This window comes from Podarcis erhardii (assembly GCF_964252035.2).
Source record: "Podarcis erhardii genome assembly, chromosome: 3".
Taxonomy (NCBI): Eukaryota; Metazoa; Chordata; class Lepidosauria; order Squamata; family Lacertidae; genus Podarcis; species Podarcis erhardii.
Genome location: NC_138507.1, coordinates 40,941,370 through 40,949,848, shown reverse-complemented (window position 1 = coordinate 40,949,848; position 8,479 = coordinate 40,941,370). Strand labels below are relative to the sequence as shown.

At 41.3% G+C, this 8,479-nt stretch overlaps 1 long non-coding RNA gene across 1 annotated transcript; it reads right to left on the bottom strand.

The window, feature by feature from the left end:
* Positions 1-2,220: 2,220 nt before the first annotated feature.
* On the bottom strand, positions 2,221-8,171 carry LOC309338694. The gene is made up of 3 exons (XR_014155026.1): positions 8,089-8,171; positions 4,488-4,790; positions 2,221-2,254 (listed from the first exon to the last, which is right to left on the bottom strand). It is a non-coding gene; the product is annotated as an uncharacterized lncRNA (long non-coding RNA).
* Between the last annotated feature and the right edge of the window lie 308 nt (positions 8,172-8,479).

Genomic DNA, 8,479 nt, shown 5'->3' with positions numbered 1-8,479 from the left:
ACCCAGAAAAAGTACCTCGGGTTAAGAACTTTGCTTCAGGATGAGAACAGAAATTGTGCTCCGGCGGTGCGGCAGCAGTGGGAGGCCCCATTAGCTAAAGTGGTGCTTCAGGTTAAGAATAGTTTCAGGTTAAGGGCGGACCTCTGGAACGAATTAAGTACATAACCAGAGGTACCACTGTATTATTTTTCATGTGTTTATACACACACACACACACACACACACACTGATAAAAAGAGAGCAACACATTTCCAATACAACTCAGGAACCATCCATTTTATTTTGCAATTTTTCTGGCCTTCATCCTTGCAGCAAAATGGTTGCATCTTACAACATTCCCCATTTTATCACTGAATCACTAACTCAGAATCACAGTTTAAAAGTACTCACAAAAGAAACAGAAGAAGACGAGCTTTAGAAAAATCTATCTGTAGCTTACTGTAAACGTTTGGTAGCTTCTGAAAAACTCGGTGGTTTTATTGTGCAAGCAATCCCAGGTGGCCTATGAGTTTTTTCTTCCCCCACCCTCTTGCAGGTTGACTGCTTGATATTTTAATGAATTATCAGTTATCAACCGTGTTGCCTGAAGCCTCAGACTTTCTTTAAACAAGTTTAGGTGTTTAAAGGGATTTTTTCCCCTGAGAATGCGGGCACAGTTCCATCTCGCTCAGAATGTGAGACTGTGAAGCTGTCTCATAACACTTCATTAGCTCAAGGTGGGGAGAACCCTAAGCATCTAGTAAAATGAGTATAAAGTGGGTGGTGTATTTTTTTATCTCTCAATGTAGAAGCCTGCTTCTGGAGAAAATTCAGGAAAGCAAGCATCACAATACAGCCCTTTTCTCCAGTACATAATGTTTCAATTCTAATAAAGCTTATCATGAAATCAATATCTGGCAGGACAAAAGAAGGATGAAGACTGTGTACACCCCATAAATTTAAGGCATACATAAAGCACATGACTTCCCCCAAAGAACCTTGGAACTGTAGTTTGTAAAGTGTACTGTGAAGTGCAGTTCTGTGAGGGTAAGCTATACTTCCCAGGATTATTGCAGTGGGGAATGTTATTTAAGTGTAGACCCATTTTACATGACCCACGTAAAGCCTTACACCAATTTTACATGAATATTCAGGAGACCAGATAATATGGGCTTTAGCACAAATTCAGGTGCTAAATTCTTTCCTTTACATGCGCTGTTGATTTCCCTTTGCAGTGTCAGGACAAGGGAATGATAGAATATACAGGCTCATCTTCTTCTACATAATTTCCCCTTGATTTCGTGTTGCAGTGATTTCCCTTTGCAGTGTCAGGACAAGGGAATGACAGAATATACAGGCTCATCTTCTTATACATAATTTTATTTGTATGTCGCCTTTCCATAGTTCATGCTCAAGGCAAGTTACAGCATGAAAAAATACATAATTACAATGTAACAACAGTAGTCATAAACAATAATTAAAACATCAAAAAATATGCAACCAAATTCAACAATTTCCACATAAATCATAATGTAAAATAAAGATACAAAAAATTACACACACACACACACACACACACACACACTGCAAAAAAAAAACTCCCCAAACAACACCCGAGCCACAGAGTCTGTTCAGCAAGCTCGGCTTTTGTAGCTGGAGTCAGTAAGGGCCCTGTCTTCCCAGGATGGCGGCGGGGGTGGGGGGTGGGGGGGCTGCAAATCAGGGAGCAGGTTTTCCAGGACTTACAGCACCACAATTTAAGAAGGATATTGACAAGCTGAAATGTGCACAGAGGAGGGCAACCAAGATGATCAAGGCTCTGGAAACTAAGCCTCATGAGGAGCGCTTGAAGCAGCTGGGCATGTTTAGCCTGGAAAAGAGGAGATTGAGAGGCCAGCTTCAAATATTTAAAAGGCTGTCACTTGGAAGATGGAGCTAGCTTGTTTTCTTCTGCTCTTGAGGGTGGGACCCATAGCAATGGATTAAATTTACAAGAAATGAGATTCTGACTAAACATCAGGAAGAACTTTCTGACAGTAAGAGCTGTTTGACAGTGGAAAAGAATCCCTTGGGAGGTGGTAGACTCTTCTTCATTGGACGTGTCTAAGCAGAGGTTGGATGACCACCATCTGTCATGGATGCTTTAGTTGGGATTCCTGCATTGCAGAAGCTTGGACTAGATGACCCCCAGGGTCCCTTCAAGTTCTACAATTCTATGATTTTATGAAGATCTCCTGATGTGCTGTGATACATTCAGAATGGGCACGGGGTTCCCCTATTCGTTGTAGTAAATGGAGCAACAGACATAAACATGTTCATTTATTTTGTAGTGAAATCTTATACAAGTCCACTCAGAAGACAATTCCATCAAGTTCCATAACACTTAATCCCACTTTAGCATATAATGATTGCAAGCTTTATTTAAAAAATGTTTTACCTCACCATTGCACTAAAAGGTTGACCTTTTCCCAGGTACTTGATCAGTTCTGGAAGGTTCGGATAGCCCATATATTGCAGATGCTTTTACTGTTGCTGTAGCTGATATAATATGCTCAAGGTTGTTGTACTGCTTTTCTTTTAATTAAAAAATGTATTTTTTATTTAGTTTGCAAGTTGCCTAGAGACCACTTTTTTTGCATTGGATGACTAATACATCAAGTTAACATTATGTTGATGATAAAGTTGTTGTTGTCAAGATGGATAAAAATATAAGAAACCAATTTCCTAGTGCCCTTCAGAATTTTCCTCTGCACAGTGCCTCAGGGGACAGAGAGGCCTTCAGGGCACAGCCATACCCTACTACCACCCCAGAAAAATGCTACATCATGTTTCAGGCTACATTCACACAATGAATTAAAAGGATTCTCCTAATGTACCCATTTTAATGCAATTTTAGCCAATATAATTAATTTTTGAACATTATTTTCACTAATATTAGCTATCTTACACTTTCTTAGCCCCAGTATATGCATTTTGTACAGATAACCTGGCTTATTTGACTGATGAACTGCATATTGTTTTGGAAATTGCATATTAGGTAGGTTTGCTTTTAAATGTGAACTGAATATAATTTATACCCTATTCCTAAATCCTGTGCATGCTTGACAGGGAGTAAGTCCCATTGTGTTGAATTAGACATACTCGTGACTGAATGTTTATATGATCAGGCTACAAACCTACTTCCAGCAAAGCTCCCCAAAGTCACCCACTAGCAGATAGGTGTACCTGCCCAAACATTCAGACATTATGGGTGGTATCCAATGCTCATCTTCCACTAGCATAAAAAGTTTTTACTTGCAGACTGGAACTTTCCCTTCCTCTTCCTTGTAGCCTTCTTCACACTCTCAAAATCAGCTCCAAAGGTTTGGGGGAGCAGATTTCAGGGGTGTGCAATGGGGAGAGGAGCGGAAGAGGAAGTCCTGTTGCCCAAGCAGAGTTCTGCTTATGGGGTGCTTGATACAATGCAATAGATGTAAATATATACAGCCATTTTGTGGCATGCTTTTAAAGAAAAGAAGCAGAAGAGGGGATATAAAATAATATAGGCATTGATCCTTAGAAGAGAACACTTTGTCATTTACACAAAATGGGAGAAGAAGGATGAGAGAAAATGAGCCAAAAGTGTTGAGTTACCTGCTGGTTGCCACAGGCATTTTACACCTATTACACCCAGCTATTTATTATCTCTCTGCTTTTTCAGAGCTGTCCTGAGTAACACAGAAGGCTGTTATAAATGTTTTTAAGCCTGCTATTTGTTCAAGGCTACAGATGTAAGCTGCCATATGGGTGATATTTTCCCTGACATAATTTTAGTGAAACATTAAGGTGTTACTCATGGCTAAATGCCTTCTTCACCAGGCGATTACTGTAAAATGCTATTGGTAACTGCACAATCCAGTGCTTGTAATGGAAATGTTCTTGTCTTATATAAGCAGCAGGGGGGATACATAATGCAGTGGATTATTCTGCAAGATAAAAATAAAGCACTCTAGAGTGTTTTGTACACATTTGGTAGCACTGGATTTCTAAACTGAGGTTCACAGTTCATTGACTACGCTTTATCATAATGCTGAGAGGAGGAGAAGAGGCAGAGGTGAGCTCGATTGTGTCCAATCTGAATGCACTGGAGAGAAGACATATTCTTCACATGTCCTTATGACCTTATGTACATTTGTTAAAATAGAAGGTTTATTTTAATTTCTGCAAATGTGCCTGCCTTCAAATGATTTTTATTTGTCAACAGTTAATGTTCCGAGTAAGGTTTTTGAAACATCTTTTTGTTATTCTGATGCTGGGCAGACTTCAAAGAATGAACACAATACAGCCAGCATTAAGCACTTGTGTGTTAAGCAAATACAGGAAGAGAGAGAATAGGAATCAGGTTGCATTGAATAAATGCATTGACATCCCTAACTGTCAAATGGATCCATATGTCCACTCTACCCAATTCTGACCAAGAGGGATAAGTGTTTAAGAGCACAAGCCTATATCCTACTAAGTCTACTCACATGGAAGCCCAACTGGGCGGTGAGGATTCTTCTCCTGGGCAACAATAAACTGAAGATTTAATACACAATCCTCCCACCAGCGTCTTCCTGGTGGCACTGTCATTCCTCCAGTTGCATGGGAGAAGAACAGGTAGCTAGCCTTTGTTTCCACAAGGTTCATGAGAAGAGAGGAAGTTGTAGGGGCATCCCATTTTACTCCAAGGACTTTAATTGCTTTGTCTGCTTCAATGCAAGCTTGTCAAATGACCCAGTAGGTGTTTGAAATTGGCAGAGGTTTATTTCTTCTTCTGAACAGCCCTGGGCCTTGCACGCCAACAAAAACAGCATACAAAAATGAATTATATTACTCACAAAATGTCTGTATTAGGCAACTTTGCATGCAAAATATGTATATCAGAATAAGTTCATACTAAAAATAAATAAATGCAAACCAATATCAAAATGCGAAGAATTGAATTTAAGGTTGGAAAAAGTAGAAACGGAGAGAAATGGAAATGACAGATTTCCCCCTCCCCAACATGTGGGTGCTCCACTCCCCCAAACCAAACAAAACTAAAATTGCCTGGGACACTGTAAATACAAAGCCATTGAAAGGTGTGAAAGCACCCAGAATATTTTTGCCATTCAGTGCAGGGGGTTGTAGTGTGAGAAAAATGGTTTATGAAACTAGTTTCATGCTTCCTTCGATTCTGGCCATACATCCTTCCAAACATGCCTGGGGACTTGAACATTTGCCTATGATTGCTCACACCCATGGTTTTCAACTCAGCCTCTCTTTGTCTACCTTTTTTCATGAGTCCCTTTACTTAGTGCTACCTGGTGAGGGCTGCAAGCATGCTCTACTCCAATGAGGAAGAAGAAGGAAAAAAGAAATCCTTCCACAGTAAGGCTAAGAATACTTCAGATTCTTAAAAGTCACAGGGAGAGGCTCTCTCCCTTGAACACATGGCATTCTGGCATCTCTCCAGGACAATATGTCAGAGCCTTCAGCTTCAACAAACTTGGCAGCTTGTGCTATGTTGTGTCTGTAACACCACATTTGGCCAGAGGCCAAATCTACACTGCTTTGCTTAACCTTTTAACCTTCTGCAGAGTGCTTTGGTGACCCAGAAGCCCTCAATGCTGCAAACATATGCTTAGAATGATATGGAGCAATGGCAGGAAAGGAAGAAAACAATCTATTATATGTCAATTTCGGAACAGTTGCAACATATGGAGCAACTTTCACAGGAACATTTGTAGAGAGGGGGGATGAAAATGTGAAATTTGATGTGAAATTTTGCCAGGAAGCAACAGAAGCATGGCTCCTCACCCTACTCTCTCAAGTCACTCTCAGTTCATTGTGGTTGGTTGCTGTCTGTTAGTTAGGTAGGTGTGAGAAGGGTGTTGCTGTTTTGCATTGAGTTGAAATGCAAAATTTTTTCTGGCTATGGTACCATTATCCAGGCGTTCCTCTTATTTTGAACCGACTCAGGTACGGAAATTTGCAGCTCAAGAGGGGTCACGGGTAATGAAACAAATAGGGCTTTGTCAGCGAATCAGATAAATGGAATGTTTTCCACAATGACAGCTACAAAATAGGCACTGCTTCCCATTATGAGAGATGCAGCAGGTCCCTGAGCTTCATTGAAAGACATGTATTTACACTGCAACCTCAGACCAGTAGTAACCCAGGTGACGTCTAACGGCCCACACTGTTACGGTACAGCAAATTTTACTCCCATTTAACGCTGCTTCCATTTGACACCATTGTGCCATACAGATATCACTAAAGTGTCAGGACTTTATTTGTCTTCTGCATTCAGGCTTCTGAGAACAGTTCATCTAACAAATGGTAGGTGCTGCTGCTGTTTTTTTCAGGTTTGTGACATTTGCTCAGGATGTTTGCTAAGTCATAAACACTTAGCACTTGTCATCTGACACCTTTTATCATCTTTTTCAGAGCACTTTAAAAGGTAGAGTGTGTTTTTTTAAAAAGTAAAATAAAAAGCACACACACACAGCAAAACAAGCCCTCTCATTTTACAGCTTTAAATGCCTTTCATTTAACAAAGTGCATGTTTTATGAACGTTGGGGTCAGCCTAATGGAAAAATGGGTCGTATTTTATATTTTCCATGTGTTTTTGCTATCCTGAGGAATTAAGCATAATTGTTGGTGTAAAGCTGTTGAATAAACCAGTCAACACAATTTATGGCTTTGATTTCCACTCTAACCTTTCATGAATGTAAAAGCTACTCTCTTTTCAAACACCTTGCTCAAGAGCCTCCTGAGGCAAGCAAAGCCTATTTCCCCATCCCCTGCTCCTCACTCAGCCCTTCACTTCCTAAAAACCTTCTCCAGATGGCTGAGGAGCCCTCCTAAGCTGTGTGGGCTGTGTTGCATGGGGTTGCAGTGAGAGAATGGAATCACCTGTAATCAGGTGAAGGAAATTTGTGTAAGCAGTGCTCCACTACTGGTGCCAAATGCCCAGTTTCAAGTAGTTCCTTGGGCAAGCTACCTTCTGTTGGATACAACAAGCGGAGGCTTGATCCATTAGGGCAAATGGAGCACTGAAGCACCAACCTCAGCCAGCCAGCCAGCCAGCCAGCTGGCCAGCCAACTGCTCACCACCTGCCTGCCATCTTTCTTAGAGCCTGTCATGGCTCTAGCTCCATCTACTTCCTGCTTTCTGACCTCCCAGTGCTAACAGGTATTAGCAACCACAGGATACATCAAAACTTTATCCAGATAGTTTTACCAACCAGTTTTCATGGATGGTGATGATAATAATAATAATAATAATAATAATAATAATAATAATAATAATAATTTATTTGTACCCCGCCCATCTGGCTGGGTTTCTCCAGCCACTCTGGGTGGCTTCCAATGTTGCACACCACTCCAAACTCTGAGCAATTACCAGTGCAAGCAGGGCTTACCCAGGGTTTGGTTTCCTTGGAATGAGAGACAGCAGGGACTGTGGTGTCTTTAGTATATGTGCTTTATTTACACATATATTCAACCTGAGCTGAAGATGGAAAGGTTCAGAGCATCCACACCCCAGAAGGTCTTGCTTCTCCCATAATCACAGCCTTAGAATCAAACAGAAATCAAGCATGGCTCTGTCTCTCTGGCTTCTACCTGCCTCTAGCCCAGCTCTTGCACACAGGCTATTGTCCTCACTGTTGGAAAACACCCTGGGGTGTCCCTGCAGCCCCTGAACTCCGAGCGTCCTCCAGTATGCGCAGCTCTGGAAAAGGCATTTCCCTTCTTCTCCAGTTCGCTTCAGCGACATATATCAAATGATATTTGCACACTAGTCTTCTAGCATAACACAGCAAGAAGCGTAAGACATCGTAGAACTAATCTACGTATTTATTTACACACTATGTACAGACAAAGGAGTCATGGCGTCCTCTCTATCCAGCTCTGAGAGAAGAACAGAGACAAGTAAAAGCAAAAATACAGTACATACAGCAGAAGAGAGAAGACTGTCTTCCGTTCCCACACTCTTCCCAGACAGGCATGTGATTCACACCAATCTCATCTGCAGCATCAGAGGCATGAAATATTAACACTCCCTACCAGCCAGGTGAGGGAGTTACAAGGCATCATACTACCTACTTAATGTAGTATAAAACTTTGTGGATTACAGTCCACTTCATCAGATGCAAGAAATGCTATCATGTGTTCCAGGTATGCAAGCAACTATTTTCACAGAAGGGAGATCTGCTGTACTGAGAAGTTTATTGAGTGGAGGAAATCTGTATTCTGTATCTTGCTTCCAGATACAGAAACTGCACCCAGAACCAGGGAAATGGCTCCTGAGCTTATAGTAACGTGTCTAGATGTCTGCCTTTGGCCTAGGTCATGCCCTGCAGCATGCTATGTATTTTTTGTTGTATGCAGAACAGCTTCTCTCTCAATGGCAAATAAATCATCTGTACTGTCAAGTGGCCAGAAGTGGGGGAAAGTGTGGCTGGGCCCTTTCCACCCCTCCCATCAAGTGAC